This window comes from Thamnophis sirtalis, unplaced genomic scaffold (assembly GCF_051295495.1).
Source record: "Thamnophis sirtalis isolate CommonGarterSnake01/CBP01778 unplaced genomic scaffold, rThaSir2_p1.2 scaffold_5, whole genome shotgun sequence".
In the NCBI taxonomy this organism is placed as follows: Eukaryota; Metazoa; Chordata; class Lepidosauria; order Squamata; family Natricidae; genus Thamnophis; species Thamnophis sirtalis.
Window position 1 is genome coordinate 128,165,384 of NW_028261385.1, and position 27,303 is coordinate 128,192,686.

At 39.8% G+C, this 27,303-nt stretch overlaps 1 protein-coding gene across 3 annotated transcripts in view; it reads left to right on the top strand.

Moving 5' to 3' along the window:
* Positions 1 to 237: 237 nt before the first annotated feature.
* The window catches only part of PAK5 (p21 (RAC1) activated kinase 5), a 121,853-nt gene continuing 94,787 nt past the window's right edge, over positions 238 to 27,303 (top strand). Inside the window, exons 1-2 of one of the 3 annotated variants that reach the window (XM_087716863.1) lie at positions 248 to 328; positions 20,522 to 20,687. The gene's annotated coding sequence lies outside the window, so the exon portion shown is untranslated. Of the gene's footprint in view, positions 329 to 20,521; positions 20,688 to 27,303 lie in introns of all 3 variants that reach the window. The other 2 variants (XM_087716865.1, XM_087716864.1) reach the window with 2 other exon arrangements.

Genomic DNA, 27,303 nt, shown 5'->3' on the forward strand with positions numbered 1-27,303 from the left:
CAAAAAACCCACATTAAAACTAATTTCAACTGATGCATCCCGCTAAAATATCTTTGGATTTTTCTTCAATCAGCCCTAAAGATTTGCTGTCCTTTGGTAACGACTTTGGAAGGACTTCTCCCCAGCTCTAAGAAATAATTAAAACTTACATTAAAGTCCTTCCTTGTAGGACATGGGGATTTCCTGGTATCTCCTTTAACTCTTTCTCCCTATTTATCGTTTACATCTCTGCTGCTTTTAGATACAACTGCTGCAGAAGGACTTCTGAACTATGGATGCAGGAGCTAAGGAGCAGGGTTCTTGAAATTCTTAATTTGCTTCATACATGGTAAGTTTCTTTTTCTGTTTCTGAGAACCTCTTTCAAAAGTGTTAATCACAGCATGTATCAATTTCAAGGAAGAACAGCATTTGCTCATTTTCTGATTGGCATCACATGTTCATTACATTTGGAAAACTGATCATTCAAAGGTATTATGTATCTTAGAGCTTCTCTTATTCCCTTCCAGTAGGGCTAAACAGTTTTATCTCCCCTGTCTTGCTTCATGGAAGAGGTGGAAATCCTTGCCAATCTCCCATTCTTATCTTAGATTGTGAAATATATCTCCCCTGGAGATTTGAGACAGGATAATTAATATTTAGTAGCTGGTCATAATAACAAGAATATATTTGCTGAAGCTAAATGTTTTCCTTTAGTTCTTTGATTCTTCTGATGATGTTTAACACACCTTCTACCTGCATTTGCTATAACTATATAACTAAAGGCTGAGTGAAGTACCTCATGCTTAAGCCTATCCAGTTACAGGAGAAATCATAGAAGTTGTACATCTATAGAGTCATAGATCTCAGGGCAGCTAATTCAATATCTTGTTGATATAAAACATCCTTATTATAATAATCCTCCTTATAAAATATCCTTAAAACATCTTTATTACAAGAGTGGTGGCGCAGTGGTTAGAATGCAGTTTTTCAGGCTAATTCTGCCAACTGCCAGCAGTTCGATTCTGAACGGCTCAAAGCTGACTCAGCCTTCTATCCTTCCGAGGTCGGTAAAGTGAAGACCAGATTGTTGGGGGCAATAAGCTGACTCTGTAAACCGCTTAGCGAGGGCCCTAAAGCACTGAAGTGGTATATGTCTAAGTGCTATTGCTATTACTTTATTACCCAGGATTGATACATATCTGCCCAATACCAGTTGGGTATTAATACCAGTTTTAGCATGGAAAATCCATTGCTGAGTCACTAAACCCATAATTTGTATGGGAATGGATTATATGCTCCATCCTCAAGAATGACTCAAAAAAACTTTCTCCTATAATCTTGGAAAATCAATTCCAATCAATGAGTGGACAATAATGGGTCAGTCAGACCGAAAGTCTAACTCAGCTTTTCCTGCTTTCTGGGATCAAATGGAAAGAGCTGCAGGGAATGCTGATTTATCTTTCATTAAACCCCACCTTTTTCCCCAGGAAATTGAACCCCTTGGTTTTTCTTCCCTGCCTTTTGGAACAAGAAAAAACAGATCTTCTCATTAAATTGGAAGTTTGCCATCCAGTTTCCTTTCACCTTTAAATTGTCTCTTTTTCAAGGCTAAACAATAAAGGGTGGGGGAGAAGGCAGCTGTAATATTGAAATGGTGGAGCCAGCAAGGGAATCATATGATGAAAGTATTTTGCAGAGGTTGGTTGGCTGCTGGGTGCCATCTAACAATTCAGGTTTGAAGGAGATGACGGACATGTTTTATACTCTGTTATTTATCTTCTGCCTTTCTTCTGCTTCTGTCTGACTCAACCAGCTAATCACCATAATCATTTGTACAAGTGCCCAGATAACAGAAAACCGTCATATCAGATTGCAGTCTAAATATTTGCTGCATTCTCCTTGATGTAAATCCATATGAATTCATTCACCTCCAACACACCATCAAAGCTTTGTTAGCCAAAAAAAAACCCTGTTCTAAACAGTCCAAACATTCCCCCCCCTCCATTGGAAACAAAACAGAAAAACACATCCAATGGTTTTTAAATATTCTCATGAGTGTAAATGCTTCAGGGCAGCATTCATTTTCCCCTTTTCCTAGGAAAATGGTATTATGTTTTTACACACTGCTTTTATACTAGCCATCCAAAAATGCTTAACTGTTTTCTCCCTTTTTTAATTGAAGGGAGATGGTAGAATGAAGGGTGGACAAAAGCTAAACCCAGACACCAATAGACAATCAATAACACCTGATTTTTAAACAAAAGCGATATAAAGTATGGTGGAAGAAAACTGGTATTTGCTGCGGCATTATAAGAAAAGCACACATGGATTCCCCTCCCTTTTTTTTCTGTCCATGATGCTTATTCAGCATGAAATTTTAGAAGAGAGATCAAATGTGCTGTGCAGTTTACTTATGTACTAGTATAGACAATCTCTTTTTTATATTTTTGTATCTCCTTAGCCCTTTATCCAGTTAAGTGTATTTGCATGTCTTCTGAACTCCCACTGTAAATGGTTCCTATCTGATGTATAGGAGATCTATTTCTCCACTCCCCCCTCCCCCGACACAGACTTTCTATGTATATCATGTGGGGTTGAGAGTGAGATGTAGTCTCACAAAATTGTCTCATTCTTAGTTAGGGCCATTTTCACAATACTACTGTACTTCCTTCAGCTTTCCCTTGACATTGGGGTTATCCCTAGGCTGAATGTTCAGGTGAGGATGGAAGTCAGGTTGTATGAATTGGGATTTCCACATTATTTGTATACATGAGATTTTCCTGGGGAACTTTTCATTGTAAGTATAGGTAGCAGAAGAAAAGCTTGCTCTGCATATGACATTGAGGTGAAGGGCTTGACAAAGGCCACTCCTATATATGATAGAATGATAGAACAACAAAGTTGGAAGGGACCTTGGAGGCCTTCTAGTCCAACCCCCTGCTTAGGCAGGAAACCCTACAACACTTCAGACAAATGTTTATCCAACAACTTTTTAAAAACGTCCAGTGTTCGAGCATTCACAACTTCTGGAGGCAAGCTGCTCCACTGATTAATTGTTCTGTCAGGAAATTTCTCCCCAGTTCTAAGTTCATTCTCCCCTTGATTAGTTTCTACCCATTGTTTCTTGTTCTACCCTCAGGTGCTTTGGAGAATAGTTTGACTCCCTCTTCTTTGTGGCAACCCCTGAGATATTGGAACACTGCTATCATATATCTCCTAGTCCTTCTTTTCATTAAACTAGACATACCCAGTTCCTGCAACCATTCCTCATATGTTTTAGCCTCCAGTCCTCTAATCATCTTTGTTGCCCTTCTCTGCACACTTTCTAGAGTCTCCACATCTTTTTTACATCATGGCGACCAAAACAATGCAGTATTCCGAGGCATTATAAAGTAGTATTAACATTTCATGTGATCTTGATTCTTTCCCTCTGTTTATGCAGCCTAGAACTGTGTTGGCTTTTTTGGCAGCTGCCACACACTGCTGGCTCATATTTAAATGGTTGTCCACTAGGACTCCAAGATCCCTCTCACAGTTATTATTATTGAGCAAGGTACCACATATACTGTATCTGTGCATTTTGTTTTTCTTGCCTAAATGTAGAACCTTACTTTTTTCATCGTTGAATTTCATTTTGTTAGATAGCGCCCAATGTTCAAGTTTGTCAAGATCCTTCTGTATCTTAAGCCTATCTTCTGGAGTGTTGCCTATTCCTGCCAGCTTGGTGTCATCTGTAAATTTGATGAGTTCCCCATTTATTCCCTCATCCAAATAATTGATGAAGATGTTGAAGAGTACTGGGCTAAAACAGAGCCTTCTGATCTACTAATTTTGTCACTTTGTCAAAGAATGCAATAAGATTAGTCTGGCATGATCTGTTTTTGACAAACCCATGTTGGCTTTTGGTTATTGCTTTGTTTACTTCTAGGTGTCCGCTGATTCATTATTTGATTATCTTTTCCAGAATCTTTCTTGGTATTGAGGTCAGGCTGATAGGTCTGTGGTTTCCTGGATCGATTTTTTCCTTTTTTGAAGATGGGAACCACATCAGCTCTTTTCCAGTGCTCTGGCAGTTCGCGGTGCTCCAGGATCTCTGAAAGATATAGTTCAGTGGTTCTGAGATCACATCTGCCAGTTCCTTCAGAACCCTAGAGTATAATCCGTCTGGGCCTGGTGATTTGAACTCGTCTAGGGTAGATGGACTCACTTACCATTTTCTTCCCTATTTTAACTTTATTAACCTGTAGCTAACAAATAGCTACAGTCATGGTTAAGATAAGCAAGCACTTGAAGGAGAACATTACTTAAGTACATCTACCAGAATAAATAAACTTTTAAATTGTCATAAGAGTCCATTCTTTTTTTAATTCAGAAAAGAATAATATCCTTGCTTATTTAATCAACCACTCCATAGGCCAATCGCTACAGTCACTCAATAATGGAATGAGATATATAAACCAGTATCACAGGCTTGGATTCCAACTTTGTCATGCTTAGAGAATGTCATTTATCTTTTGGATTAAGCCATTGGGTAATTGGTTAGTGACAGACACACAATTACACTTGGTATTTGAGGAAATGTTCACTCGGCTTAGTCAACAAGTCATTGTTTTAATCACATAGTAGGATTTGTGAAATCAAACGCACATGATCACCTGCTAGCTAAATCATTTGAAGTTTAAGAATATTTTACCAGCAAATTTCAACAAGTCTGTAGAATTAGTTTATGGATTGTGTGTATAGATTTATTTCTCTTCTGTCATGTTTTCATAATATGCTAAATAAATAATTAGTTTATGGACTGGGTTTCTAGTAAAATCAGCCCCAAAGGATCCTAAAGCAGTTAGTGAATATCTAGAAGTCTTTGTCATCACATTTACAATCTGAACACACAGTACAAGCTATTTCCATACAAGCTATTACGAATATAAGATAGCATGATAGAATGGTAAGGTGAGAGTCATGGAAGCATTCCACATCCAGCAGAGATATTAGAATTCCTCTGCTAGAATTTGTGTTTCTCCTCCTGTCTTCTGCAACTTGAATAAGATGGAATGCTAACCAGGAAAGCCTAATTTAAAGCCACATATACTGGCTTATGTGATACAAGGTTACACTTCACATTTACCAACTTCAATTATATCACCTGGATTATGCAGTTCAGAGTACAGGATAAGGGAGATGTTTCAAAACCATAAATCCGTACACCTCACTGTAATCTAGGGTGTCAAACTCAAATCCTGGGGGCCAGATTTGGCCCTCAGGGTGCTTAGATCTGGCTCATGGGGCCACCCTGGAAATAGCAAAGGATTGCACCGCAGTGCCTCTACAAGTGAAAACGGAGCTCGGGAGAACCACAGGCGACCCTCGCGAGCTCCGTTTTCACTGGCAGAAGGTTACAGGAGCCCATTGCAGTCGAAAACTGAGCTCGGGAGCCTGTTTTCACTGGCAGAGTGCTCAGCCCCCACAGGTGTTCCCGTCATGAGTGACATCAAGCTGGCCACGCCCAACCTGGCCCTTTGAGGTCAAACACAACCCTGATGCGGCCCTCAATGTAATCAAGTTTGACACCCCTGCTGTAGCCCCTTTCACAAGATGCATTCCTATGTGAAGTAGAGAAAGTGAGTAAATAAAAGAAATTAAAGGCAGGATAGAAACAATCTAACTTAGCTTATTGAGACAGTCTTAGTTAAAATATGACAGTTTCATATTATTTTTGATTATGCTATTAGTCTACCTTTTCTCTGATGGTTGAAGGTAGCGTATCTAAGAGTCTCTAGTAATTCTAGCTTCCCAACATTTCTGTGAGGTAGATTGAGCTGATGGTTTGACTTAAGCACTCCTTTAAAGACTTGGCACATGTTTCTGATATGACAGGCCTGCTTATGTTTCATTAAGCCATTTCCTAACCTTCCTACAAGGGAAATAAATGAAGGAGTCATTTGTTAACTTAACTCCCTTTACTTTTCAAACATCAAATGACATTTAGAGACTGTGTGTGGTTTCATTGGGGAAAGGCCAATGACAATAAAAAATGTGAACTGCAGTGATTTTCTTTTTAATTCTCAGCTGCTACAGTATAATATCCAAGCTACCTTCGGCATCGAACAGTCACTGAACAATTTCAACTCGTAAAATGTGGCTATTATGAAAGGCAAGGTACACCCTCAGATTGAATTTAGGGAGAATAAGCTGTAAGAGCCATAATTGCTTGGGCAGGGATTCATAATCATCAAACCAGCCCCGAAGTATCAGATTTTTAGCTAACCAGAATTTCATGTAGACCATTCATCCAGTTGGATCAAGGGACAAAGATTAAAGGGAGGTTACAGGACTCTGTTTATAGGTCCCCCCCCCAAAAAAAATGACTGTTTAAATAAGGACAATATAGATGCACAAACCTGCACTTTACACCACATAATGCCATTGTTCAATGAAAATATATCTTATTTTCTGTCTTTTTAATAGCCCAGTCAGCAAGAGTGCAGTCATGAAACATTAGTACTAGGGTTTTTGGTGCAGCAGTTTAGAATTATGACTGTTTCCTGCAGAAACTGCTTTCACTCTTTATCCCATTCCACCTTCTCCAGGAAATACTTCTGAAAGGATAACAATGCTTTGGAGCCTAAAGCTGTGCAATTGATTTGCTGAAGTTTTCAATGAACTTTCAGAGCTATTTTTTCTTCCTCATGGTTTGTCATGGTTTGTGAACTTATAGGTAAATAGGTAAAAGAATGTGCAAAACAGCTACTTCAGGTGTTTTAAATTCAAGAGAAAACCTCACTTGTTCCATTTCTTTTCTCCGAGTTCAAAAGAAAGATGATTTTGTCCTCACCTCAGAATAAAACAAACAATGGTGTTTTGAGTGGTTAGACTATTGCAAGTGCTCTGCCATTTTTAAAAACCACGATTGGGTGTTATTTTGTTTTCTTTGTCAATGTTTCTAGCATTGCAGTACAGGTAGTCCCTCGACTTAACAATCACAAGTGAGCCCAAAGGCTTCATGGCACACTTGAGGTTGTTAAGTGTGCCTTGCTCCATTTTATGACCTTTTTTGCCACAGTTGCTAAATGACTCTCTACAGTCGCTAAGTGAAGCATGTGGTCGCTAATTGAATTGACTTTGTCTGAAGACAGCTGGGAAGGTCAAAAATGGCGATCACATGACAGTGCAACAGTCATAAATACATGCCAGTTGCCAAGCGTTCAAATTTTGATCACATGACCAACCACGTGGATGCTGCAGTGGTTGAAAACTGGTCATAGGTCACTTTTTTCAGTGCTATTGTAACTTTGAACAGTCATTAAATGAATGGGTGTAAGTCAAGGACGACCTTTATTGCAGAAGGGAAGGAGTCCTTTTTCGGCTATTGTTGGCTGAAGTTGGATGAGGTATTGGGGAAGGCTAAGAGGAGAACTGGAAAACAGCAGTTTTTTGAAGCTTATGCTTGGAGCAGTGTTTCTCAAGCTAGCAACTTGAAGATGTCCGGACTTCAACTCCCAGAATTCCCCAGCCAGCGAATGCTGGCTGGGGAATTCTGGGAGTTGAAGTCCGGACATCTTCAAGTTGCCAAGGTTGAGAAACACTGGCTTGGAGGGAGATGTTTCTGATGCTAGGTCCCAAATACAAAATGCCACATCTTATCTTTAGAGGCAAATTCTTGATGAGGGACCAAGCATAAGCACTGGTAAATGTACCTCACACTTGCCCGCCTGTTTGGTAGATAAACATGCTACTTTAAATATATAATTTTGCAGGATCCAATGTGAGTCGGTCACCAGTACCAAAGATTTATCTTTTCAGGTTTTCAAGTTCATGCTGGGGCCTAACCTCAGGGATCTTCTCTCTTTTTCTTCCCCTCTCCCTGCGGATGGGCTCCAGCACGAGCCTGAAAACCTGGAAGAATAAACATTTGGTCTTGGTGATCGACTCACATTGGATCCTACAAAATTATCCTGGAACAGGTATATTTACCTTCATTCACTATATATTTGATGTGGAGAACTTAATATTCATGGTTTGTGTTGTAGCCATGAACCCTTTTGGAAATAGATAACCACTACGCAAATAAAGAAAAGTTTGCCATAAGGGCATAAACATGTTGTGCGCATTACATAAGTGCAACTAATGTGGTTGAGATTTTTAGGTTGTAATATACTGGCAGAATATTTTGAGGTGCTCCGTCCCAAGCTTAAGAAAGAAGACATGGTTTCTACCGGTCACAGCTGTGCAATATCTGAAAAGTCACATGGAAAGAAAATGCACCTATGGGGCAGGGGTGGGCTGCTGGGGGTTTGCAGGGGTTCGGGAGAACTTCTAGCTAAGATTCTGTGCAGTTCAGAGAACCCCCAAATCCCACTCCTGGCTGGCCCTGCCCACCCCACCCCTCCCAAAAGTCCTCACGCGGCTTGTTTTGGATGCAGGTAAGTGCAGGGCGCACGTGGAGGCTTGGGAAGGGCGAAAAATGGGTCTACCAGAAGTTTGGGAAGGCCGGAAATGGGCCCATTTCTGGCCTCCAGAGGGCCTCCAGACCCTGAGGAGGCCATTTTGGCCCTCCCGGAGGCTCAAAGAAAACCTCCAAAGCCCAAGGAGGACAATCTCCCCACCCCCGCCATGGTGCAGGAAGCCTCCTAGGCCACACCCACCCAGCAACCGGGCAGAGAACCCCTTGCTAAAATTTTTGAAGCCCGCCCCTGCTATGGGGCCAGGTAGATAAATGGTTTTGCTTAAGGTAAAGCAGCTCCCAATTTAGTTTTCAACTGCAGAAGAAATAATCCCAATTCTAAAGGATTGATCATTTGGCATCAAACAAAGGAAAAGACAAGACACAAGAATTACCCCACTTAGCCTACTGAGCAGTTATGTGGCTTGTTTGGTTTGGTATGTTATGCAAATCCAGCCCTTGTTTTAGCGAACCATAGCTTGGTATAATGAATGAATTGTGTCCTATTAAACAAACCAGACTTTAATAGATTATGACTTGCCTCTTGTAAAAGTTGCTGCTACTTGAATGCAATGATTGCTGGGGAGGAAAACGGGCTTACCTTCCCTCAAGAGTTGTTTTCTTCATCAAAATTAAACTTTAATCTCTCTTCTTCCAGCGGGAGAAAGAAAAAATCTTGGGCTTCCCGTAGTTTTTCTGTAACGTAAAGGGACCCTCCTTTAGTTCTGTGTGTGGTGCCCCACAGCAAATTCAGAGACCTTTCAATGGCAGATTTGTGTATTGGGGCACTGTTTCTTCACTGCACTTATACATGATTTTGCTTCACTGCACTTATACATGATTTTTTTAACTAAGCCATTTATGGGACAATGAATGCTAAAAATTATATTTTAAGCAGCCCATTGATTAAATAAATAAAACTTCAATATACATCACAATACTCTACCCATCCAACCAGATCAAGAAGAATCGCCATGCTGCAACCAAAGATTGTTGTCTGGAGGGAATCAAAAGATGACCTTTTTCCACTGCTCTATGGAGCTTCATTCTGAGGTCAGAATGACCCCCAACCCTGCTAGGCTTTCATAAGGCCTTAAAAACTTGGGTATGGTGTCATATTCCTCCCCAGCTGTTGAGGATAAGATTCAGTGATCCATCTGCATTTGAAAGACAAAGGTCACTCTTTTGAAAACAGAAAAATCCACATTGTGGATACAGAGGACCATTGATTTGAAAGAGGAGTAGAAGAGGCTGTCTATTAGAATTGAACAGACCTCCCTTAACAGTGGGGGAGGAATGAGACACTACCTCCTGCCTACAACACAATCCTTTCAGCAGTTCCAAGAAGATTACACTCTGATTCAGGTGATTCTGAGAACACAGATAACCCCCCAAGTGGTCTCACTGGCTCTTAGAGAGAGTGTTAATGACCAGATGACTGCAAATAATTATGATCCATCCCCTCCACCATCCAGTGAGAACTGATGAAACTTCTTGGATGAGAAGCAAAACGTCTTCATTCTCAAGGAAAAAGCATAACCCATTTGCCTTTTCAAAAAGAACTTTTGAGACATACCAACTCAGTCAAACAAACTTAATCAAGGAACCACCAAGGACACTCCTGCCAATGCTGTTAGGGCAAGCCACTAATATTTTTGATTTTGATTTTATTGACATTTGTAGGCCGCCCTTTATATGTAAGCAAAATTCTATAGGAGGGTTGAGTATTGTCAGGTCTAGGTGGAAATGAAAGTTTTCTAATAATCAAATAAGGCTCTGTGTTGAGTTATCCGTCATAAAAGTTATTGTAGCACTGAACAATTGCAAGTGTTCCAAAAATTCCTCTACTTGGGATCAAGAGCATATTTCTGAATTAACTGTTCTTCCAATGTGCCTTTTTCAGCAACCTGATATTATGCCTTCTTCTTTTTTGGACACCACACCTATAGTTTTTTGTAGTCTTGAGAACTATGCAATTAAGTTTCCATGTCTGGTATCCATGGTCACAGTCTATGGGCATAGCATCTGGAGCCGAGAGACTTCATTCTTCCATGAGTGATGCTATTTATTACCTAGTTCTCCAGAAATACGCTAGGAACCCCCTACCCTTTCTGGTCTGAGGCCATGACAATCATCGGAAACTGGTTGGAGGGCCACTTAGACTTCCAATGAGAACATTGACCAAGGCGCCTCCCCTCCCCCCCGAGCTACGCATCTGCAGATGGATCTGAGATGAGATGTTTAGGATTATGCTGTCAACGCCTTTAATTTCCCAGGAGGTTTTTGAAATAAATCTTTACCAAGAGCTGGCCAATTTTCAACATCCATCAGAATCATACAAAAACTAAGTGACATTTCAGAAAAACTAGTAGGCCTTCAGCAACTAATAAGCCAGCTGGAGAGTTGGATTTGTCATCACTGAAAAGTGTGCTGTGTTGGTTTGAGTTCTATTGTTTTCAGGAGAACATTTTCAAAGTTGTGTTTTAAAAGGCAGACAGAAGGACCTGCCTACAGGCCCTTTGTTTGCCACCCAAAAGCCGTCTGTCATGAAGGATCAGTAAGGCATTTTGTGAGTGTTTTGAAATTGTCACAAGCAGGATGCCTTTGTACAATTTTTAAAAGAAAACAAAATCCCCATGCTATTTTTTTTCAGCACGCTGAGAATATAACACAAATGTATTACACAGATTAAAATTGTTGTAAATATCAAAATGTAAATAATGTCATTATTTTGATTTCTAAATGTGTGTTTACTGCACAACATAACTAAAAGTCTAATTATATGTAAGCAGGAATTGCTCCCTTATATACAATATCATACAGCAACACAAAGAAACTTAGAATAAGTGTTTGAAGAAAAAGAAAAACTGTTTTAAATTAAAACAAGAAAAAATGAATAATATGGAAAAAGGTTACATTGAATAAAATCAGGAGGGTGAAGAAGTGCAAACTCAATGGAGGAAATGCCATCAAGGCAATTAACACCTAGGCAATTCCAGATACATAGCTGGAATAGTGGACTGGACTTTAGCAGAACTAAAAGCAATGGATAGGAAGACCAAAAAAATATGAATCATGCCCTTCATTTATGGAACAATGTTGACAGACTCTACTTACCAAGGAAAATAAGCAGGTGAGGATTTTTGCAAGTGCATCAGATGGTTGAAGAAGAAGAAAAAAGGCATTCGAAGAATATTTCATGGACAGTGAAGAGGCTCCACTGAAGCTAATATACCAGAAGATTTACTGAGTACTGGAGAGGCAAAACTGACCTAAAAGAAAGACCAAATGAAAAACAGAAAAAAAACCTGGAAATACAAAGTATTACATGGCCAGTATGTTAAAAAAGAATAGACAAAGCAGATAATAACAAGATCTGGCAATGGGTAAGAGCAGGAAAATTGAAGAAGGAGACAGAGGGACTATTTCTGGCTGCACAAGACCCAAGCTTTAAGAACAAACGCATACAAGCCAGAATTGAGGAGCAAAAGACAGCAAATGCCACTTCTGCAAAGAGGCTGAAAAAACAGTAGACCACGTTGTTATAGCTGCTGTATGAAGTTCACACAGTTTACTATAAACAACGGCATGGCAAAGTAGCAACAATAATGCATTGGAAGATCTGCAAGAAATACCATTTACCTGCAAGGTGGCACCATAAAATAGACAAAGTAATGGAAAACGAAGAAGCTAAAACACTCTGGGCTTTTTAGAATTCAAATCGACAGGCAATTGCCACATAACATCCCAGACATAACAATTGTCGATGAGAAAGACTAAAAAGTGGACATGGCAGTTTTCTTACAATAGGTGATTAGTTGGATTTGATTTATTGAATTGAATCATTTACCTAGCATCATATTGTGAGCGAACCATGAACTAGTCATGTTTTAACATCACATATAGCGATATTCACTAGCTTGGTACATATTTTGTAAGTGTGGGAAAGTGTCCCCTGAACTTTTATTTTCTCCAAAGAGAAAAAGAATGGCAACTCATTAACATTTCTTAGTGCTATTTATTATTAACTAGTCCTATCATCAGTGTGCGTTCTTAAGGTTAATTTAGTTTTTCAATCAAATGGTCTTCTGTTTCCCAAGGTAAATTCAATTTTTTTTGCTAACAAGTCTATTGAAGATTTAAATATTAGAACAAGATATTATTAGCAATAGTTTGGTACTATTCTTTGAACTTTGTTTTCAGTTTCTGTTTTCTTTCTCTGTCTTGTTGAAATAAGGAAGTTGTGTGATTTTTTTCAACGCAATTTAATAAGAGAGCAGGGTTGAGGGTTAAAACAGATGAATAATGATGAAGGCAAGACCAGAATTTGGGGAGGGAATCCCCCTCCCCTTTTAAACCTCCTTGTAAGTCTATTCCATGGATTTCAATCTCAAAAATTAAAGGAAAAAGGTGTCATAGGATTTCAAGCAAGTGCAGTTTGAGATGGCATTGGGAGGCTGCAGAAACAGGCTTATTACTGGCAGGTTATTGGTGCCCAAGTTCAAAAATATAATGAATATTTACTTTCCAGGAAACTGGAAAGCATCACTGTGGTTATGGTGCTATGAGATTTTATCCTTGCAGCATTTTATGGCACAAAAAGATGAAGACAGGCTCATGACAATTGTAAAATTGCAAAGCGCAATATAGTTCACAAGCTTGACTACCTCATTTCTGCTTCTTTTTGAATGGGGGCACAGTAGAGATGGTCCTTGACCTACAGCCATTCATTTAGCGACCAAAGTTACAACAGCATTGAAAAAAGTGACTTATGGCTAGTCCTCACACTTACAATGTTCACAGCATCCCCGTGGTCGGAAATTTGAGTGTTTGGCAACCTGAAGTTGCAATAACCTGGGATCATGTAATGATCATTTGGAACCTTCCTAGCTGACTTCTGACAAAGTAAATGGGGCAAACCAGATTCGCTTAACAAATTCAGTGGTTCACTGAAGTGTAGCAAAAAGAAAGATCATAAATTTGGCGCAACTCAACAGCCGCCTTGCTTAGCAACTCAGATTCTGGTCCCAATAGTGATTGTAAGTCGAAGACTACCTATAATGTAAGGCCATTCTAAGAGTTATGGACAGAAAAGTCTACCAAGCAAGCTTTATAATATATGAGAAATCAGGAACAAGATTAGATGTGAACTTAAGATCCATCCCAAGATCTTTTCCCTCTGTTATTCCAAAAGCTATTGTATCATGGACAAGTTCCATAATTTCTCAACTCCAATTTAAAGCACAAATGTGATTATTTATAAACATATTTGGGGATGGTTTTTTAAACATCATTTCTTATGATGCACAGAAATATGCAAATTATTTATTTATCGGTGTTTGTAAAAATGTTCTTTTCACTTGACTTCTGCATAGACCATTCAACTCACCATTCTTGGCCCTCACCTTCTCGTCTGCTTAAAGGGAGAAGATTAGCTACTGATCTTTGCCAGCAATTGGAGGGAGGGGTGGAATTACCCCAACAGGGAAGGTGGCAATTATCTTTAATATGGCTGTGTAGCATTTCAGCATTGATTCCAATGATGTGACTCCAGCAAAGAGTAGTAGGGGGAGTGTTATATTGGCATGCCCATGCGCTTTATGGAATCAGAACAACTACACAACCTCAGCCTTTAACGAAGATGGCTGGCAGTGGAGACCGTTCACAAAATTTGGGCAATTAAGCAAAGTTGGGCCTGCCAGATATACGGGAGCAGATCGCAGATAAGTGTTCAAGGACACATATGCACACTTATGCATATATATTCTGAGAAATGGGGCAGGGCGTGGGGGGAGTTTGAACCATTCAGCTCACATAGTAAAACATGTCAAACTGTGGTTTTGTTTGTATTTTAGGGTTCTTTATGAATTAAAGCCCTTGTGAACTTATCCGCTGTGGTTTATAGCTTAGTCTGTTGGGTGAACATTATATTTTAGTTTATTTAGCAAACAACCAAAAAGCAAATGTGGTTTTAATACAGCATATGAATGAGCCCAGTTGGTCTAAGATGTTTAAAAGTGCTGGTATCCAAATATGTGAGGAAACTAGAGGCATTTATGGTGTGTGTGTGTGTGTGTGTGTGTGTGTGTGTGTGTGTGTGTGTGTGTGTGTGTGTGTGTGTAAGTCAAGAAGTCAATGACAATGTGTGATCAAAGCCCTTTCTTTTCTTTTTTTACATGTATTGCACATAATAAATTGATCATGTAGTTGCGGCCACCATTTTGTCTTTTTTTAATTTCACCTGCAGGTATTCTTGGATGTCTGATCTTACCATCAACCTTATAGAAAAATCTCGGTTAGTTGCATTAATGCTGTTTTTTCCTCTTTGTTCTCTTTGAGCATGAGCTATAATATGTTTTGGATTAAATCATGAAATCCAGCTGTAGTGTTACTGTACTGCCACCATGCCTTTCTTTTTCTCCTTTTTCTGAGAGACCAGATGAAAGAAACAATATATTCAGCCTGCCTGTTTCCTACTGCGCCTCTGTCAATCACTGTCAAAAGAAAGAGTACTCTGGGATGTGCCTTAATTACCCTGATCAAAGAGCAGAGGGGGAAGGAAATCCTTGATTACTTTTTCTCAGAGAGGCCTCTAGTCCTTCTGTTGCTGAGGAGATATAGAGGAGCTGCAGGATTAGCTAAAAAAAAAGGACAGCACTGAGTGTGTAGACTGTATTTACATTCATGAACAACTTAACCTAATTTTTTCTGACTGTACTTTTATTAGTATCTCAATTTTTACTGATTCTGAACATAATTTTGTTAGGAATCTTGACTTCACTAGTAAAAATGAATATAAACTAACCTTAGAGAAAGAGAATAAAAAGTCCAGGAAAAAAGAAAATAAAGAATCTAAAAAAAATCAAACGAAGATATAAAGAAGTGACCTCCAGCCTTTATCACAACAAATATAAAGTAACTCTTCATCTCCTGAAAGGTTGTAAACTGTCAGCCCCTCTCAGGTAAACTAGAAAGGAAGCGTGGTTAGATGAGGTTTATTGTAAGGCTACATTAAGTACAAACTTCCTTCCACTACTATTAACTGTTGATCCATTGGGATGGATCACTCCAGTGGTGGGTTCTGGATCCCATTGCAACTGGTATAGCAATTAGACTTATATACCGCTTCATAGGGCTTTCAGCCCTTTCTAAGCGGTTTACAGAGTCAGCATATTGCCCCCAACAACAATCTGGGTCCTCATTTTACCCACCTCAGAAGGATGGAAGGCTGAGTCAACCCTGAGCCGGTGAGATTTGAACAGCCGAACTGCAGAACTGCAGTCAGCTGAAGTAGCCTGCAGTGCTGCATTTAACCACTGCGCCACCTCGGCTCTAATGATATGGTTACAACGGGGCCCGGTGTTCATCACATCAACGTGTGCAGTATGCGCATGCGTCCTTACCTCTTGCACTGCCTCCGCAACGCTCCAGCTCTTTGGCGGAGCATCACGCAGGCACTGTGCTGCGTACCACCTGCAACCCAGGACGGGTGTACCGGTGCCTGCCTGGAGCACTGGGTACCGTTCTGGTAAAGCACTCCGGAGGGCCTGCCTGCCCGCGCTCCTTGCCTGTATTTGAGCCCTTTGGTGCTTCCACACACGCAGCACAGTGCCTGCGTGATGCTCCGCCACCTGCAACCCACCTGCAACCCAGAACTTAGGATCACTCCTAAGTTTCTTTCTCTGACCATTAGAGATTCCTGCCTCTCTTTTCTGATTGTTTCCTAGGCAACATCTCTTCTTCCCCTGGTTCCCCAAGGTCATTTACTCATTCCATTACACAAATTGATATCTCTTTATTTCATTTGCGTCCTTTATCTATAAGCAAATCCATAAATCATCATCTTTTCAATCCTGGTATTAGCAAAAAAGTCTGTAAAGGGTTACCAGAACTTTACGAAAAGAACTATTGAAACTTTGATCAAATAAACCAACTTGATATTCTTTCCTTTTACTTCTATCACTTTTTTATTATTTTAAAATAACAGAAAAAATTAAAACAGAAGAGGCAAAACACAAAGATACATTTTGAAAAAAATACATAACAAGTGCTTCATAATAACTGAAAAAATAGGAGAATAATATATTGTTGCAACAATAAACTTTACAATTCCATGTTTGCTTAACTTCAATAGCCATCCCTCTCAGACAATGATTCTGGGCGACGTACAGTTTCAAAATTATAAAAACTGTTAAAGCAACAAAAATTCTTAAAACAATAAAAAACACCTAAATGAAGTAAACAGTAGCCAAGCTAGAAAAAAATCTTATTTTCTTTTCGCTGTTCATTTCAAATTAAGTTTATAATTTATAATAAAAGTTTTCTTTTGTTCAGAGTTGAAGATAAACTCAATGACTTTTCAAATTTGTCTCTAATAGCTTTAACATAGTTAATAGGCAGTTTCCAAAAGTGATTAGAAAAGGAGGCAAGTTTAGTGTCCTTTAAAAGCTGAGTCTCCGAACACGTTGGAGTGGATTTGTACAACATTCTAAACATCAAAAACTAACCAAGGTTAAAACTTGTTCAAACTCAGGTCTTTATATGGGTCTTTAATGTATTTAAGCAAGTATTGGAAATGTAGCTACTGTGGCAAAACTCCTGTGAGACTTTCTGTCCTAATAAAATCATACATGAATATAATATATACTGTCATGATTAAATATATCTTAAATATTATGACAAGAGAAGTCAGCCTAAAATATAACAAATGGAATCATGAGCCCGGAAGGGCCACCACTTGCCTGTTCTTCAAGCATTTATCACAAACCAAAATATGTATATTAGTAACAGCAAAAAATATAGACATTTGTCTCAAATATGTGTAAAAGTTAGCCCACTCTTGGCTTGCCTGACAATTAAGCAATGAGCTGCATGCATTTCTGACTTTACAATTCCAATCACACCATACATGTTATGTCATCTATATCATTCAGACATACACAAAGATTAACAGGTCTTTAAAAAATTGATGAGATGCAACCGGGGTGGGCTTCAAAACTTTTAGCAATGGGTTGTCTGCTTGGTTGCTGGGTGGGCATGGGCATGGTGGGTGGGCATGGTAGTCAGCCTCCTGCACCATGAGTGGGGGAGGCGATTTTGCCCTCCCCAGTCTCTGGAGGCTTTCTGGAACCCAGAAACGGGCCTGTTTCCCACCTTCCCGAACTTCCGGTAGGCCGTTTTTCGCCCTCCCCATGCCTCCGTGCGTGCCCTGCACTTACCTGCGTAGGGACTGAGGGGAGGGGAGGGGAGGGGTAGGCGGTGCCAGCCAGGAGTGGGATTTGGGGGTTCTCCAAACTGCACAGAATCTTAGCTAGAGGTTCTCCCGAATCCCTGTGAACCCCCAGCAGCCCACCCCTGGATGCAACCATAGCTACAGTATGCCCCTATGCTGCCTTAATAAACTAAGTCTTCTCATAGAAAATGATAGTCTTAGTATTTATTTTACCTGTAACACAACTCAGGGTTTAAATTCAACATTACTATTACTTTATAGTAGAAACATCTTTTAAAGAACAAACAATATATGAATTCATGTATGGAAACAGGGACCACTTGCCTTTAGCTTACTAATTCTTTTCTGCATTTTGTGTCAATTGTTTATTATGATGTATAGACTTCCAAAATGGCATGAATTAACAGTGCCAACATTTCCAGAGATGAGCAAAATCAGACTTGCAGGCAGAATTGAAATTGGCGATGTTATGTAACAGATATGGAGAGGATATGAGTCTGAAAATAAATAAAAGCAGAAAATAAGCTTTAATTTTTAATTAGAACATTGGGTCTGAGCCTAGCGTAAACTTCTTTACTTCTGCAATATTTTCTTATACAATTTATAGTAAAACCAGTCCCCTCTTTTTCCCAGTGTTCTTTCTTCCAGGAACTGTATTAAAATGAATAGAATTGAGATTCTGCTATAATAGGGCTCAGAGAAGAGCAACAAAAATTGGAAGTGAAAATATACAAAGAATGATGGCAGGAACTGGGTATGCCTAGTCTAGTGAAAAGAAAGACCAGGGGTGACATGATAGCAGTCTTCCAATACTTGAAGAGCTACCATAAGGAAGAGGGGGCCAACGTATTTACCAAAGAATCAGTAGGCAGGACAAGAAACAATGTATGGAAACTAACCAAGGAAAAGAAGCAACCTAGAACTAAGGAGAAAATTCCTACTAATGAGAACAATTAACCAGTGGAACATATTATTGCCTTGGGAAATTGCAGTTGCCCCAACACTGGAGGCTTTTAAGAAGAGACCGGACTATCATTTATCAGAAATAGTATAGGTCTCCTGCAAGGGTTGGACTAGATGACCTCCAAGGTACCTTCCAGTTCTGTTACTATTACTGCTATTTTGTTAGTAGCACAACAAGTCCACAAACTGGTGGAAACTGTAGAGCAATGGTGAGCAACCTGTAACCCACCAATGTTGTTGAACTTGCCACTTCCAGTAGCTTCAGCCAATCAATTGCAAAGGATGTTGGATGTTGTTGTAGTTAAGCAATAAATGATGGCCCACACATTGTTCACTCCTGCAAATAAACTCTTGTCTCTGTTGATTATATTAGTTTTTCAAGGATAATTCTCCTTTCTTTCCCAAAATTAATGAGTAGAGGGGCTGCTGAATAATTGAGATATGATACTGCATCCAAAGGGGTACCAATGGTTCTGAGTCAAAGATAAACAATAAAATGTTCAGAATACAACATCTGAATCAACCAGAGAAATGTTTGCTAAAAAAAAAACAATTCTTTCTAAATAATTTAAAATGGAAGAATCAGCCATGGGCTTTGATAGAAAGAATATCCCCCCCCCCCAGCTTACTTAAGTGACCATAGGCACCTAGAGAATCACATTGTCTCTCTTTCTGAAATAAGCTTTCTCTTGTTTTGCTTTAATCCCATTTTAGGCTCTCTCTATTTTATATACAGAGCATCAAACATCTCTCTCTGTGTGTGTGTGTGTGTCAGAAGCCCCCCACTATGTGGCTTTTCAGGAAATTAAAGTTGTGTTCCATTGCACAAACAGCTCAGTATGAGCAGCTGCATTTCATAATTGTTCCTCCAAATGCATTGACTATCTGGAGAACAGCAGGCTGAGATTCAGTTGGAATGCTGGATTAAGCCTTTTCTGATTGAGATTATCAAATTTACAAATATGATTCAAGGACATCCTATGCATTTCTGCTAGGGGAATAGATTTTATCCAGGCCAACTGGAAATGAAAATGGGACAGTTTGTCTCTGTAATCATAAGCTTACATTTCCCTCCTTCACGTGTAATTGTATAGTGTGCCTATACAGGTTTCCAATGTTATACATTTCTGTGAGTGAGATGGAGAGCCATTTTGATGTATTGATCAAGGTACCAAGTTAAAAATCAAGGGACTATGAGTTCTAGTCCCATTTTAGACACAAAACCAGCTGGGAGAGTTTGGGCCATTTATTATCTCTCCCCCCTAGGAAGAAGAAGGCAAGGACAAACAATCTGAAAATCTTGCCAAGAAAACTAAATTGCCATATAAATTACCAGCAGTCAAGCTTAATTTGAAAGACTTCCTTTCATGGGCCATGTGGGCCACCCCTAATATGTCAGTTCATTATATTATGAAAAATCTATATTGGCTTTAAATATCGATGATTACCAATAATGAGAAAGTTGCAATAATTACTGAGAAAAATGGCATTACGAGATCTTGGTAGCTTAGTGTTGAAAGAGAAAGCACTGAATGGCATAGGCAACCTCATGCTGTCTTTAGACTTCAGCTGCCACCAGCCCCAGCTGATATAAGCAACGGTGAGGATTGTAAGTGTTGCTGTCCCAAAATATCTGGAAGTCACCTCGTGTTGATTATTTTTAGCACAAAGATTACACTGTAGTCTCCCCTCCCCCCCCCCACATTACATGATGGATGAACTCACTGGACTCAATATTTCAAAAATAGTTGGTATAAACTCTTACTGCACCAAAAGTCTTTGAGAAGTAATTTCAGCCATGTTTGATGTCCAAAACCTTTTAATGTTTTTGGACACTGCTTATGACAATGTGTCACTGTTTATTCACATTTCCTTTTCTTTACTGTTCTGCCTTCCCTGATAGACTTCATTTACTCTAAGTTATGTCAAAATAACTTAAACAGTGCTGCATGCAGGAAGACCAAAACCAGCGTCCTTGGACCAGACTGATGTGCAGAAGGAAATCTATGAACAGGACACAAGAGCAATAGTAATTTTCTATTCCTGTTCCCTAGCAATAGCATTAGGAGGTAATCCATCTAGTATAATCAATTTGAATCATCAGTATTTGTTTGTTTAGATTTCTTTTTATCCCACCTTTATTATTTCTTTTGTAAGTATGGTAACTCAAGGTGATGAACATAACTAATACTCCTTCTTCCTCCTGTTTTCCCCACAACAGCATTCTAAAGTGGGTTGGGCTGAGAGAGAGTGATAGGCCCAAGATCATCCAGCCATGGCAATTTTATCCCAAAGCTTTAGTACCCTATTTCCCTGAAAATAAGACCTCCCTGGATAATAAGCCCAAGCGGGCTTTTGAGCACATGTGCTAAAATAAGACCTTCCCGAAAATAATTGCAACCCAGCAGCAGCCATGAGGTGACCACGCTCGATGCCTCCTGCACCTCAAAAATAATAAGACCTCCCCAAAAATAAGGCCAAGCACTTATTTGGGGGGTCTTATTTTTGGGGAAACATGGTATAAACCCATCTTCCGTATGTTTCATAGGAAACTCTAAATCACTCCAGAATTGTCAATTCAGCTTCAGATATTACAAATAGTGATCAATATAGTATTGGCAGGAAGGGCAGCATATGACCGACCTTATCCTTGTTGGGAAACTAAGCACTGCTCAGGCCCGCTCAGCAGTTGGCTGGGAGACTCCTAAGAAATTTTAGGCCTCTAAACTAGACTAGGGGAAAAAATACCCTGAAAGAATGGCAAAACATTTATGGATTGCTGCCAGAAACTTTGCAGATGTGTTCATTTAAGGAACTGCTGCTAGGCTCCTGAAGATTACATGTCAATCTGCAAAAAAAAAAGCCCAAATGAAAAAAGGTTTGAGAATATGTATATGCAGTATATTCTGTATGTATGCAGCATAAAGTATATATACAAGTCATCCTAATTAGTGACCCGTTCAAAGTTAAAACAGCACTGAAAAAAGTGTCTTATGACCGGATTTCACAGTTAAGGCCATTGCAGCATCCCCAGGGTTACATGATCAAAATTTGGACACTTGGCAACTATTTCATATTTATAATGGTTGCAGCGTCCCGAGGTCATGTGACCTTCCCTTTTGTGACCTCCTGACAAGCAAAATCAATGGGGAAGCCAGATTTACTTAGCAACTGTGTTACTAACTTAACAACTGCAGTGATTCCCTTACGAAGGTTGTAAAATGGGGCAAAACTCACTTAACAACTGTATCACTTAGAACATAAATTTGGGGCTCAATTGTGGTCTATATCAGGACTTCTTGTATATGCAGTTGCTTTACAGGATCACACATGCTTTGATGCAAAATTTCCCCACTTTCTCCACTATAGACACTTGTTTCTTAATAAGAAATGTATACAGTATTTTTCAGTCCTCGGAGTCTTATCTAATACCTGCCAATCATAGATCTCTATAATATAAACAGTGCAACAACATATGAGCCACTAATTCAATCTCATGTGGACTGATAGACCTCTTTTTCCCTGTCTGCAATTTGCTGACGCCAATATTCAATATTTGCTTTTCTGTTAAGAGATCTGGTTAACAGCTATTACAAGGGCTGAGCACTTGCCTTTATTCTTGGTGATGGAATGCCCACATATCCTAGGATTTTTATTAGCAACCTTAATCCCTTCAATATGGGAAAATCTGGTACATGTAAAGAAGTGACATTATCACTCTGAAAACTATAATGGTATTCCAGCATCTATGGATTATAATAATTTGCCAGCTATATGTATTTAATGGGACGCAGTGGCTCAGTGGCTAAGATGCTGTGCTTGTCGATCAGAAATGTTGGTGGTTTGACCGCCCTGGCGCCCTGTAATAGAGTGAGCTCCTGTTTCTTGTCCCAGCTTCTGCCAACCTAGCAGTTCAAAAGCATGTAAAAATGCAAGTAGAAAAATAGGAACCACTTTGGTGGGAAGGGTCCATGCGCCTTTGGCATTTAGTTATGCCATCGACATGACCACAGAGAAATCTTCAGACAGCGCTGGCTCTTCGGCTTTGAAATGGAGATGTGCATCGCCCCCTAGAGTTGGGAACAACTAGCACATATGTGCGAGGGGAACCTTTACCTTATATGTATTTAATTGTTCTGTTTGTATTGTGATTGCAATTATTTTAAATTGATTTTGTGACTGATTGTTGGCCAGAGTCACTTGTTTGAAATGGGCAGCCATACAAATTGAACAAATAAATATCTGAATAATAAATACCTGTCCAATGTCAAAAAAGCTTTATGACTTTCTTGGACTCAAAAATATTTTAAGTTGCTTGGTAAGTGTTTGTTAAGTGGCACAGTTTTTATTTCTCTATTGATACTATTCATCTTTATATTGATAAGGAAAATATTTTGAATCAAAAATACCACAAACTTTAATAATCCAAACAGTTTCAGCGAAGACACATTGCATTATAATTTGGCATTTACGGATTCTTTAATATATCTGTGGCTAATAGTTTATCAGTTGCCTATTAGAAAATTGCCATAAAGTGTGTGATGCTGGGTTTGGCAGCAGCAGTCTTATTTTTTTTACTGGTTTGGCAGATGTTTTGTTTGTATTTTTTTAATAAGCTGAAATGAAAAATTGAATTATCAACTGCTGGTAATGAATTCCGACTCCTAAAAACCTTTTGAATATTTCAAAAGCAAATCAAACAGAAACATTCACATGGCTTCTTACAACTTAACTTTAGCCTGTATGTTCTCCTTCTACATTTGCTGTACTGTAATTCCCATTACCTTTAGACAGGACTGTGAATGTTACAGTCTGATACCTTTGGAAAGAGCCAGGATGGGGAAGATTTAACCATTAGATACTGTTTCTTTATAGATTCATCTGTAGGAGATGACCAGGCTAAGCCTGAGGGAGGGGTCAAATATGTCATCAGTCACGAGTTCCTTTGCACTCACAGAGGACTAAGCCCAACCCATCTTGAACTCTTATCTACCGCCAAATTGTTTTGACCATTAGTAGTTCAGATTCTTGTAGAAAATTTAAGCTTGCAATAAATCTTTGTACCCACTGAACTGCCTGGATCTTCTGATTTCCTTAGCTTTTGACACATCAGTTGTATAAATTGATCCAGAGAAGAAAGAATCTATATGCTACTTTTAATTCCATCAAAGAGGTGATGGGATGGCTTTCTCCTGACAATTTGTGATTTGATCACATACTTGAAATTTATGAATATTGTAGCAAACCATTCATAGCTAAGCCTCTCTGAGAAAGGGTTAAACAATGGTCACGCTTTTGCCCACTTCCCACTGCTGGCTGTTCTCGATGTCATAGGAATTGAACAAGGCAATCCACTTATGTTCTTGAACGTGACTCCTAAACAAGAACTAATTCCTCCTTTGTTCTCAATTATTGTTCAATCCTCCCTCTTTCTACCATACATTATTTAAAAAAAGGGGGGGAGGCAAATGGTTCCAGCTTCTTCATCCCCATCTTCTGAGCTTTCAGCCATAAATACAAAAATCAGATGTAGCTGATATGATGAGTTTTTATCACAGAGATCTAGTATTGCTATCCTAACTTGGGGATAATTAAGGAGGAAAAACCTGGATGAGATGGTCCATGTCTCCATGGGATCAGTCTTTACACAAGGACATAGAGAGTTTGCAATAGGGACAATTTAGAGTAGCCAAGTATCCTACTTTACAGTGAGCAGGTCTTCATTTGATGGTTTCCTCTTTCTGAAGGGTTTCGTGGCAGATGATAAGGATGTACAAGTTGAAGCCATATGTCCCAGACCTATCTAACAGCAGGATGATCAGGCATCTTTCATAGCATTCCCCACAATAGTGAATGTATGGTGCCTCTGTTTAAGTTAGATTTTAAAATAGGTATCTATATATGTATACATTAGCATACAATATACAATTTATACTTTACATCCACTCTTTTTGGAGTGATACATTTCTTTTCTCTTTTTTTTAGCAATGGGGTCAGAACAGATTATACAGAATTTTAATGGGCAATAATTTCAGCATTTGAGGGCCTAAGCTTATGTAATAGATCTCTCTGATATATTGATGAGATCTGAAGATGAAGCATATTATTCCAAGCAAGCAAAATAATCATAAAGTAGCTGACACTTAACTTGCTATATTTTTGTCCGTATGCCTAAAAAACTGGCAATATTTAACATGAAAACTGAAGCGATTAGATCTTATGGTAGATTTCTTGTGTGTACAGGAGCGGGTGGCTTCTTCATAATGTTGGCTTTTCACATCTTTTTGTATACCTACCATTTGATAGTTTTATGTTTAGATGATCAGCCCTAGTCTCATAGGGAAAGAGTTTTATGCAGTGTACAGATGAAATGTTTTTTCCGCATAAAACCATTGTGTTGATACTTAGTAATAAAAAAATCATACATGTGAGCCCGCACCATTTCATATTTTTAGTAGAATGCAATCAATGCAGTTTATGAGGAAAAGGGGGGAATACTATTTTCTTCAGAATCCCACTTACTCTTGTTCTATTTCTTCTTCTACACAGCTTTCTGAGAATGTTGTTATTATTTTCTTTCATCTATTACTCAGATAATACTTGGTTTCATTGGGCTCCTTTTTGTTTAGGATCCCTCCCTGGCGGGGGTGGGTTTCTCGCCCCGTTCCAACTGGTTCGGTTGAAACGGGGCCGGCGGCATCTTCGTGCACGCGTGCGGTGCACGCATGCATACTAGCGTCTGCGTGACGCTCCAGCTGCTCCTGGACGATCGCGCAGGCGCTGTATGCGTCCTGCGCATGTGTGGAAGCGCAGAACTTGTCAAAACCGGGTAAGGACCGCGGGCGGGCAGGCGCGCCCTTCGCCGTTCCCGGAAGTTACTTACTTCCGGGTTCGGCGACCAACCGGTTCGCAGGGACCGCCGCGAACCAGTTGAAACCCACCCCTGCTCCCCACCTAATGTCCCCCTTCCTTTTTCCTGTTACCTTCTCCTTGGGTATGGTTTTTGTCATTTTGGCTGCAGAATTCAAGCACTTGTCTATGGAGATTGTCAATCATCCAGGTCATGGTTGCCCCAAAGGCACTTTTTCCAAAAGGCAACTGGACTTTCGTGGGTTTTTTCCTTTGAAAATGTTTTGCTTCTCAATCCAAGAAACTTCTTCAGTTCTTGGATGAGAAGCGGAATCTTTTCAAAGAAAAAAAAAACAAAGAATGTCCAGTTGCATTTTTGGGAAAAGCACCTTTGGGGCCAATCAAGCACTTGTGTAGTTAGGGCTTCTTCTTGCAGGGGGGGGCCGCAGCACATTTTGCATATCTATCCAGAACAGGTAGAAAAATTAGTTCCAATAAAGGAGAATATTTGTAGCTTAGGTTTGAAATGAGGGGTCCTTGGTGCTCTCTGAGTTTTCTTGTTTTCTTGTAGATGTTTCATTACTCAAGGTAGGTAACATCATCAGTGCTAGTCAGTGCTGATGATGTTACCTGGTTAGGGTAATGAAATGTCTGCAAGAAAACCAACAAGCTCAGAGAGCACGAAGGACCCCTCAGCAAAATTAGTTGTTGTGGGGAAGGAAAACACCAAAGTGAGCATAAGGAGACAGGAATTCCTATTCTCATTTAGGGCTTTTATGACATGTGCAAAATGCTCTGGTTAGTATATGTTTTAAACATGTATGATCGCACTTTGACTTTTGCAACTGAATGCTTGGTTGGGTTTGGAGAAGATCTGAGACGGATATTGAGGAAATACTTGTTCAGCTCTGCAACATTGCACTGAATGATTGAAATTTGGTTCTCTTTTGCTTTCTCTCGGTCCTAGCAGAATAACTGCGTTAAAAAGCAAAGTGCATGTTCTCAAAGAAGGGGCAAGTGAGAATAAATATTTCATAACATTTTCCATATGAGAGGAGAGCAAAAAGCTAAATGTGCCGGCTGTCACTCAGGAAGTGATAAAGTGCACATTTGTATGTAAGCATAATATAAACAGCGACATAATTAGTGAGAAAAGGACGACCCATGACTGCAGCGTGGGTTTAGTCATTTCTGCTCTTCAAAATCGTAACCAGACTTCAGCTCTTTTATATCACGGTGATTTTTCCAAGTGAAGGGTATTGGTTATATACAGTGATGGCGAACCTATGACACGCGTGTCAGTGCTGACACGCGTAGCCATTTGGGGTGACACGCACAGGATTTCATGCGATTCATCCTTGGCTCCTGCACGGCCGCCGAGGATGAAAGAATCTGTGATGGAGGAACGGGGGGGGGGGGGCGGGACGTGTGATCTCCCCCGCCCACACTCACTTACTGTATCGCCGCCGCCCCTTTCTGAGCGCAGGGGCTGCTGGTAAGGCGTGCGTGCCGTGCGCACACACGTCATCAGCGCGGCGAGGGAGGACCCGCAGGAGAGGAGCGCGGGAACAGTGCGCGCCTCTCTCCAGTCAGGCTGGCACAGAGAGTCTACTCCTGGGACTGTCAGTTACGACCGCACCACAGCAGGGAAGTAGTTTAAACTATAAATTGCGCAAAATTATGTTTTTGTCGAAGTGACACACAACGTGAGTTATGCTCGATTTTTTGCCGATTTTTGACACACCACGCCAAAAAGGTTGCCCATCACTGGTTATATAAGTTGAAGACCAACTAATTGCTCAATTTTGCATCCAGAGGAAGACATGTGTATTGCAA